Source organism: Vulpes lagopus, chromosome X, assembly GCF_018345385.1.
Source record: "Vulpes lagopus strain Blue_001 chromosome X, ASM1834538v1, whole genome shotgun sequence".
Lineage (NCBI taxonomy): Eukaryota > Metazoa > Chordata > Mammalia > Carnivora > Canidae > Vulpes > Vulpes lagopus.
The window spans coordinates 65691674-65700398 of NC_054848.1; positions in this window are offsets into that span (position 1 = coordinate 65691674).

Consider the following 8725-nt stretch of genomic DNA (forward strand, 5'->3'; position numbering starts at 1 on the left):
TGTAATTGGTGCTAAAATTGTTACAGATGGAATGACTTATTTTTTAAGTATACTGGAGATCCTTGGTTGAGGCTAGTTTAAGTCTCGCATTGTGTTAAGGGCCTTATATATGCATTACTTCATTTAATCATCAAAGCAACTCTGTGAGGTATATACTGTTATTCTATAATTTATTAATAGAAAAGTAGAATTTGAATTAACTAGTTTTCCCCAATCTTGTTATCTTTTAAAGATTTTATTTATTCATGAGAGTCACACAAAGAGAGGCAGAGACACAGGCAGAGGGGGAAGCAGACTCCCTGCAGGTATCCCAATGTGGGACTTGATCCCAGGACCCCAGGATCACACCCTAAGGCAAAGGCAGACACTCAACCACTAAGCCACCCAGGCATCCCAGTTTTCCCAAATCTAATACATGAAAGAATGGGGACAGAGTCCAAAGCCCATCCCATGGACAGAACAATAAATAGAACTGTGGGGGCACAATTACCATTTGGCCATACTGGCTATAAATGGAAACTAGAGAGCCCATTTTCATATCAGGACAGGCAAATCAAGTCACATAACAGAATTATACTAAACCTAACACACTATATGTAGGCACATTTGATCTCAGTCCATTTGTAATAATAATAAGAGCTAAAATTTATGAGTGATGTCAGGCATAGTTTTATGAAACAATTGACTTGTAATAATTCATTTAATCTTCACAACAATCCAGTGACATAGATGATATAATTATGACCATTTTTTGAGGTAGAAAAACAGATTCAAAGAGGTTAGGTAACCTGACTTAGGTCACATAATGAAAAGTTAAGACAATGGGATGCCTTGGTGACTCAGAAGTTGGGCACCTGCCTTGGGCCCAGGTCGTGATCACAGGATCCAGAATCGAGTCCCATATCGGGCTCCCTGAAAGGAACCTGCTTCTCCCTCTGCCTATGTCTCTGCCTCTCTCTCTCTCTCTCTCTCTCTCTCTCTCTCTCTCTGTCTCTCATGAATAAATAAATCTTTGAGAAAAAAAGAAGAAAAGTTAAGACAAAATTAGGAAAACCCAGTTACCATTTGGTTTTTCTGAAATGCCATGAAATGAATGAAGGAATTTTACTGTTTGCTTTACAAAATCAAACCGTTTGTATAATTTATTATGGGAGATGGATGACATTTGTTTTTTTGCTATTTTAGAGGAGACATGTCCAGTTGATCCCTTAAAGAGGTAAACTTAGAAATTACAGTTTAATGACCTAGATTTGTTAACTAGTTTCTTTGGTATTTTGGCTCACAAACATTTGCATCACTTGGAAGACATTTAGGTTTTTTTTCTTTTGAAACAATGTTGGGTTTGAACATTATGCAATTTTTATTTTAAGAGAACACACCAAGAATGCATATTCTTGCTCAGTTACTTATTAATACAAGTTGTTCCATCTTAGGAATACAGAATGAGACTGCCTCCATCAGCCATACAAATATCTTCACAAGGTAGCTGTAATACCACCAGGGAAAAATAGGTTCGTTTGGTTTTTTAATATTTAAACAAAACCGTCAATAATCAGTGTTTGCCACAAGGTGGCAGTGTTATCCAGTTTGGGAACCCAGAGTCTAAATGATATTTAATAAAAGTAAACATATTATTAATTTGAGGTTTTTGTCATTTCCAGATATTAGCAGAAAAAATTTTAAATGTTGTCTTAACATACTATTTTATTATAGTCTAGGTAGTGAATTGTATATGCTAAGACCTGCCAAATGCTATGATTTCGAACTGCATACATTGTCTGTTCTACCAAAATGTTTTAAATTTTATATATATATATAATATATATATAATATATATATAAAGCCATAAACAATACATCTAAAAATATGGATGTTTATGCATTAAAATGACTCCAACTCATAACATCCCCTTTTCTGAAGATGCTAATTAAAATCCTGTATTGTAAATTCTGGCTCCAACCTGGTTTTGTGTAAATGAATATTCATAGTTGAAAAAGGCATTTGTATAGTTTTAATCTATAGCAAAAAGAATTTAAATTTGTTGGAAACTCCATATACCTCAGAGCCAATTATTTTTACTATCCCTTTTAATTTCACAGGCTTTTAGTTTTTATTTCTGTAAAATGAAAATAAAAAGTAATGAAAGAAAAAAGGCAGAAGATTGAGTGGACTAGGGATTAGGGGAGAGTGGGAGGGGTGGAGTTTAAGGCAGGGAGCCAGGTTAGAACAGAGCTAACATAGGGATATTTTCTGAAATAAAAACTGAAAGTGCTTTGGGGGCATAAATCAGTAAGTACGACTTAATATTTTCATAATATTTGCTGCATTTTTATTTCAGAACACAAGCTTATTGTAAAACGTTTGGAAAATACCTAACAGACAGACAAAAAAATACCTCAACACTTTACTCTGATCAGAAATGAGCACACCCAAGAATTTGAAGTTTCTTTCCAAATATCAGCAGCAAATTTCCAATTAAGGGAAAATCATCACCTTGTTTATGCTGTCTCTGCTTAGCTGAGGGTGCAGCTATTTTGTTTATTGTTAAGCTTTTATTTGAATTCCAGTTAGTTAACATACGGTGTAATATTGTTTCAGATGTACAACATAGTGATTCAACACTTACATACAACACCCAGGGCTCATCCCCACAAGTGCACTCCTTAATTCCCATCACCTATTTCACCCTTCCGCCCCACCCAGCTCCATTTTGGTAAGGGAGTTGGTTTGTTCTCTATAGCTAAGACTGTTTCATGGTTTGCCTGTCTATTTTCCCCATTGCTCCTTTGTTTTGTTTCTTAAATTCTACATATGAGTGAAATCCTATGGTATTTGTCTTAATCTGACTTATTTCACTGGGCATAATACTCTCTAGCTCCATCAACATCCTTCCAAATCGCAAGATTTCATTTTTTTATGACTGAGTGATATCCCATTGTATATATGTACCCACATCTTCTTTATCCATTCATCAATGGACACTTGGGCTATTTGCAAGATTTGCCTTTTGTAGATAAGTCTATGAACGTTGGGGTGCATGTATCCCTTTAAATCATTATTTTTGTATTCTTTGGGTAAATACCTAATAGTGCAATTTCTGGATCATAGGATGGTTCTATTTTTAACTCCATGCTGTTTTCCAGAGTGGCTGCACCAGTTTGCATTACCACCAATAGTGCAAGAGGGTTCCCCTTTCCCCACATCCTCACCAACATCTATTGGTTCTTGTATTGTTGATTTTAGCTACTCTGAGAGGTGTGAAGAAAAATCTCATTGTAGTTTTGTATTTCCCTGATATAAATAATGTTGAGCATCTTTTCATGTGTCTGTTGGCCATCTGTATATATTCTTTTGGAAAAAAATATCTATTCATGTCTTCTACCCATATTTTAATTGGATTATTCATTTTTGGGCATTGAGTTTTATAAGCTCTTTATATAATTTGGATACTAACTCCTTTTTGGATATGTCATTTGCAAATATCCTCTCCCACTCCATAGGATGCCTTTTAGTTTTGTTGTTTCTTTCACTGTGCAGAAGCATTTTATTTTAATGAAGTCCCAATAGATTATTTTTGCTTTTGATTTCCTTGCTTCAGGAGACATATCTAGAAAGAAGTTGCTATGGTCAATGTCAGAGGTTGCTGCCTGTGTTCTTTTCTGGGATGTTAGTGGTTTCCTGTCTCACATTTAGGTCTTTAATCCATTTTGAGTTTATTTTTCTGTTTCCTGTAAGAAAGTGGTCCAAATTCATTCTTCCACATGTGGCTAGTCTAGTATTCATAATACCATTTGTTGAAGAGACATTATTTTTCCCATTGGATATACTTTCCTTCTTTGTTGAAGATTAATTGGTGATATAGTTGTGGGTTCATTTCTGGGTATTTTATTTTGTTCTATTGATCTATGTGTCCATTTTTGTGCCAGCACCATACTCCGTTGACTACTACAGTTTTGTAATATAACTTTAAGTCTGGAATAGAGTTGTCTCCAGCTTTGCTTTTTTTTTCTTTCAAGGTTGCTTTGACTATGTGGGATCTTTTGTAGTTCCATAAATTTTGGCAGTTTGTTCTAGCTCTATGAAAAATGCTGGTGGCACTTTGATAGGGATTGCATTAAATGTGTAGATTGCTTTGGGTAGTATAGACATTTTAACAATATTTGTTCTTCCAATACATGAACATGGAATGCTTTTCCATTTCTTTGTTGTCCTCTTCAATTTCTTTCATCAGTGTTTTATAGCTTTCAGAATACAGATATTTCACCTCTTTGATTAGATTTATGCCTAGATATCTTATGGTTTTTGGTGCAATTGTAAATGGAACTGATTCCTTAATTTCTCTTTCTGCTGCTTTATTATTGGTGTATCAAAGTGCAACAGATTTCTATACTTTGATTTTGTATCCTGCAACTATACCGAATTCATGTATCAGCTGTAGCAGTTTTTTGCTCAAGTCGTTAGGGTTTTCTGTATATAGTATCATGTCATCTGAAATAGTAAAATTTTGACTTCTTCCTTGCCAATTTGGAAGCCTTTTATTTCTTTTAGTTATCTGATGGCTGTGGCTGGTACTATGTTAAATGTCTGGTGAGAGTGGACCTCCTGTCTTCTTCCTGACTAAGGAGGAAAAACTCAGTTTTTGCCCAATTTAGGATAATATTAGCTGTCAGTTTTTCATAAATGACCTTTATGATGTTGAGGTATGTTTCCTCTAAACCCCCTCCATAGAGAGTTTTTTGTCATATGCTTATTCTACATCATTTGAAAGATCATATGGTTCTTATCATTTCTTTTATTAATATAGTGAATCACATTGCTTGATTTGTGAATAATGAAACAGCATTGCATCATTGGAATAATTCTCACTTGATTGTAGTGTATAATTTTTTGAATGTATTGTTGTATTTGGTTTGCTAGTATATAGTTGAGGATTTTTGCATCTATGTTCATCAGAGATATTGGCCTGTAGTTCTCTTTTTTGTGGTATGTTTATCTGGTTTTGTTATCAGGGTAACACTGGCCTGATAGAATGAATTTGGAAGTTTTCCTTCCTTTTCTATTTGCCGAAATACATTTTTTAATTATTTGCACTCCTTTTTAAAATTTAAGGTCATTTATTTATTCATGAGAGACACAGAGAGAGGCAGAGACATAGGCAGAGGGAGAAGCAGGCTTCATGCAGGGAGACTGATGTGGGACTCGATCCTGGGACTCCAGAATCATGCTCTGAGCTGAAGGCAGACGCTCAACCACTGAGCCACCCAGGCATCTCAATTTGTCAGAATATTTTAAGAAAATAGTTATTAACTCTTCTTTAAATCTTTGGTATAATTCACCTGTGAAGCCATCTGGACCAGAACTTATTTGTTGGGAGTTTTTTTAATTATTGATTTGGTTTCTTTACCGGTTATTGGTCTTTTCAAGTTTTCTATTTTTTCCTGTTTCAGTTTTGGCAATTTATATCTTTCTAGGAACTTATCCCTTCCAGGTTGCCCAACTCATTGGCATGTAATTTTTCATAATATTATCTTATAATTGTATTTCTGTGATGTTGGTTATTACTCCTCTCTTTTTATTTATTGGAGTTCTTTCTATTTTCTTTTTGGAAAGTCTGGCTAGAGGTTTATCAATTTTGAATTTTTTTCAAAGAACCAGCTCCTGGTTTCACTGATGTATTCTATTTTTGTTTTGTTTTGTTTTTGTTTTTGTTTCTGTATTATTTATTTTTCCTCTAATCTTTATTATTTCCTTGCTTCTTCTGGCTTTAGGCTTTGATCATTATTCTTTTGTAGCTGCTTTATATGTAAAGTTAGTTTGTTTATTTGAGAATTTTCTTGGTTCTTGAGGTATGCCTGTATTGTTATATACTTCTTTCTTAGGGCTGCTTTTCTTGTATCCCAAATGTTTTGGACTGTTGTATTTTTCACTCTCATTGCTGCCATGTATCTTTTTGCATCTGCTTTATTTCCTGGTTGACTCATTCATTGTCTAGAAGCATGTTATTTCACTTTCATGTATTTGTGGACTTTCCAGATTTTTTCATGTGGTTGACTTCTAATTTTGTAGCATTGTGGTCACAAAGTTGCATGGTGTGTCTTCAGTCTTTTTGTATTTGTTGAGGCCTGTTATGGGATCTTATATGTGATCTCTTCTGGAGAATGTCCCATGTTCACTTGAAAAGAATGTGTATTCTGTTGTTTTAGGTTGGTATGTTCTGAATATATCTGTTCAATCCATCTGGTCCAGTGTGTCATTCAAAGCCATTGTTTCCTTTGTGATTTTCTGCTTAATTTGTCCATTGCTATCAGTGGGGTGTTCAAGTCCCCTACGATTATTGTATGATTATCAATGAACTTAAGTTTGTTATTATTTTATGTCTGTGGATGTACGCATTTTGGGTGCATAAATATTTACAATTGTTGGATCTTCTTATTGGATTGTCCTTTTTTAAAAAAGACTTTTTTTATTTATTCATAGAGACACACACAGAGAGAGAGAGAGAGAGAGAGAGAGAGAGAGAGAGAGATTGAGAGGCGCAGACACAGGCAGAGAGAGAAGCAGGCACTATGCAGAGAGCCTGACGTGGGACTCGATCCAGGGTCTCCAGGATCACGCCCTCGGCTGCAGGCTGCGCTAAACCACTGCGCCACCGGGGCTGCCCGGATTGTCCCTTTTATGATTATATAATGTCTTTCTTTTTCTCTTGTTACAGTCTTTCTTTTAAAGTCTAGTTTGGGGACACCTGGGTGGCTCAGTGTCGAGCGTCTCCCTTCGGCTCGGGGCATGATCCTGGAGTCCCAGGATCGAGTCCCACGCCAGGCTCCCTGCATGGAGCCTGCTTCTCCCTCTACTTATGTCTTTCTCTCTCTGTGTGTCTCTCATGAATAAATAAATAAAATCTTAAAAAATAAAGTCTAGTTTGTCCAATATAATTATTGCTACTGGCTTCCTTTTGACATCTTTTTGCATGATAAATGTTTCTCCATCCCTTCACTTTTCTTTTTTCTTTTTTCTTTTTTTTTTAAAGATCATGCCCTGAGCCAAAGGCAGATGCTCAATTGCTGAGCCACCCAGGTATCCCATCTTCTGGATCATATTTCAATATGGTTACTTTTCCCCTCCTCCTGCCCAAACATGTGGGATTTTCCTCTGATCCTCACTGTGAGAATCTGATGGGGCTCCTGAAGGTCAAATTAATGAATGTGTGCCCCAACCCCAAGACTGGGCCTCAGAAGTTTTTAACTCTCAAGATTGTCCATGTTCAGCCTCCAGCAATTCTTCAATTGCCATTTAAATGTTTCTACCAGTTACTGGCTCCAGTAACTTCTGTACCAAGTAAACTAATATGGACCATTACTCTCTAAGTTCACCTGTCTCTTGAGTTTTGGGGGCAGTGAATTTCCCTGTAACCTCAATTCTCTTTGATAAGTCTAAGAAATATCACTGAGCTTTAGTTTATATGGCTTTTTCCTTGCTCCAAGGAAGGGAGTGATGACTTTCAAGGTCTTCACATGTTGGAGCTGAAATCAGAAGACTGTAATAGTGTTCTACTATTCCTTTGCTTCTACCATTTCCCCTGGTAGCATTTTCTCCACACAGTGACCAATGTGATCCTTTTAAAACATAAGCTGTTTTATGGAATGTCTTTATTAGTCTTTATTATACATGACCTATCTTGGTGACCATATGTCCCAGGTTGCCCAGGACAGTCTTAGTTTTTGCCTATTCTCTGTACATGATTATTAATAGCAATAGTACTGGGGAACGAACGTGCAAGCTATAGTGATGGCTCTGGAGTTGGAAAACGCGTTACACAAGCTCCTGCAAGACCTGCAGAACTTGGCTTCTCAGAAGAATGAAACTGATCTCTTAGAATTCCTGAAAAGGTTCGTGGGTAAACAGAAGAGGAACATAAAATATCTGGAATACCAGCATAGCTATCAGAAGGAATTAGAAAGGCTGACTTCGAAGGAAGGCATCTCGGAACAGTTTGGTGAAGCATCAGACAGACAGGCTTAACATCTGAAGGCAACACAGCAAGTCTTCCATCGTAGTAGTTCCCAAAAGCAGCTACTTAAAAATCTGGATCTCTATTTGACAGAAGACTGCTTTACTTTTAATAGTATCCCAATCTTCATTGTTGTACATGGAAATAAATTGGTTTTGCATTACAAAAAAAAAAAAATTTTTTTTTGGCTGGGATCCAGAAAATAAAACTTTATTTACAAAAACAGGTGTGGGCCATAATCTCACTTCTCCACAGACAGCGATGGAGGGGGGGTCACCTTTAGCACAAAAGGGCAGGAAATAGGACAGATGGAGGACCAGAGTCACTGGCTATAGACTGAGGCCGGAATGCTTCATTCTTTTTCAGTACAAAGGGAGTTGTTTGTACAATGAATGTTTATTTTGATTCAGACCAGTATGAACACTAATAATTACAGTAATGGTTGGGCCAGATTAAGGGAACCAAATCTTGGTTCTTCCAAGAGGGGATAATTAGACCTGCAGTTTTCAATATTTGAAATCTAAGAATTTGACCTCAGCTTTTTTCTTAAGGACCCTTTTTCTTTGTTAAAATACTACTATAAGTACATTATCAATAGCTAGAATTGCCCTTTTACCACCAGCGTGAGCAATACCTAGGCATATGGTAGGTGCTCAATAAATGCGTGTGTCCAACAGATGTTCTCAGTGTAATGGATCTTGCAAGGTCAGTGGAGGG